The sequence below is a fragment of the Echinops telfairi genome, unplaced genomic scaffold (genome assembly GCF_000313985.2).
Source record: "Echinops telfairi isolate 266 unplaced genomic scaffold, ASM31398v2 ScPeMD7_818;HRSCAF=1258, whole genome shotgun sequence".
Classification (NCBI taxonomy): domain Eukaryota; kingdom Metazoa; phylum Chordata; class Mammalia; order Afrosoricida; family Tenrecidae; genus Echinops; species Echinops telfairi.
This window is the reverse complement of record NW_022104716.1, coordinates 1-1,938: the sequence shown is the minus strand read 5'-3', so window position 1 is coordinate 1,938 and position 1,938 is coordinate 1.

Genomic DNA, 1,938 nt, shown 5'->3' with positions numbered 1-1,938 from the left:
AATTCTGTGAGTCCACTCCTGCATGGCAGAGCTGGTTTTTGCTACACCCTGAAGCAACCCAACCAGCCAAACCTCTTAGCTCACTAGTCTCTGGTAGATCATTCTTCATGGACTGCTTGGTGCAGATTAATCAGTAACCACACTTAACTTTTCACGTTCCCCCCCATTCTTTCCTCCTTAGTTCTTGCTTTGGTCTCCAGTGACCTATCCCACTCACTTGCCCCACCTCCCCAACGAAGCAAACTTATTCACAAACTAACACTATCAAAGAGCAGGACTCCCCACTTACAAGGGAGTTTTATTTTCTACTTTATATTATTTTCTTTGATTTTTGAACTTTTGTTATATTGCAATACTATCAATATAATTTTACAGTTCTCTCACACTTCCTCTTCCAGTGCCCTCTTCTAGTGCAGTCCCACCCTCCTGAGAATGCCTAATCTCACCAGACAAAAACAGGTAATCCATTATATTCCAGTCCACCCACTCAAACACACATGCCCCTGCCCAATCTGAGTGCATTGACAGGCCCACTTTCTTGTTTTCAGAGCAACACAAATTTGTGTCCACAGCCGAGACTTATGTCTCTTTTGTCTCCTGTCTCCCTGTACATCCACCCATTAACTCTCTGCTCTCTTTATTCTCATGAAATACGTATATCAGTGCAACTTATTAATTCTCATGACCCATCTTAAAGTACATTTCCCATTATTTTTACAAATTAGTCTGCCTATCCTTAAAGCCATTATTGTTACTGTAATTACTTTTATTTTAGCCTGTCTCTTCTCCTGCACCACCTTACCAACATACCCATCTCTCTCTCCCTTTCTCCATTTCATCACTCTATGTTTTCCAGTTCCTGTTAGACCTCTATCACATCTTTAAATAGAGCCAACTACCTCTACATAACACAGCAGCTCACAGAGAACTAAATGCTGTACCACAATACCAAGTAAACATCAGTCAACCAAAACAAACAAACAAACAAAAAAGTTAAGGAAAACATAAACAAACAACTGAAAATTACCCAAACTCAATGAAGTACTCTGAAAAAAAGGCCATGGAACTGGTAGATACAGAATTCAGAAGAATGATATTCGGGTCCTTTCAAGAGATGAGGGGAGCACTCATGAGAATAATGGAAGAAATTGACAAACTAAAATCCTTAAACTTGAAAGAATCCTGAAAGATAATCAATGATATAACAGAAGTAAGCAGTATAATAAAAGACCAGAGAAATAGAATGGAAGCAGAAAAAATGGAATCCGTGAGCTTAAAGAAAACCACTTTGACTATAATTGATGTGAGAAACAATCAACAACAACAGAAAATCAAAGGAATCTGAAGAAAGCCTTAGAATGATATGAGAAACTATCAAGGGAAACAGTGATCCCAGAACAAGAGGAAACAAAAAAATCTACAGAGAAAATAGTACAAGAAATCATAAAAGAAAATCTCCCCAACACCACAAAGCAGGAGAAAATAATGATTTAAGAAGCTGAGAGAACTCCAAATAGGTTAGCTGTCAAAAGGAAAACACCAGAACACCGTAGTCACACTATGCAATTTTGAGGAAGTAGAATCCTGAAGGCAGCTAGAGAAAAAAGAATAGTTACCAACAAAGAAAAACGGTAAGGATAAACTCAGACTTCTTAGCAGAAACAATGAAAAGAAGACAACAGAGTGCCATATATAAAATTCTGAGAGAAAAAGACTACCAAGTAAGAATATTATATCCAGGAAAATTGTCCCTCAGATATGAGGAAGAAATAAAGGCATTTATCCAGTCATGGAAAAAGTAAAGGAATTCCTTAAAAGAAGACCAGCATTACAGAAAATATTAACCAGGCCACTATAGACAGAGAATCAACAGCAAAAGCAGACAAACCCGAGAGCAACAGACAACACTACCCGAAAACCAATATGATGAAAGTAGCA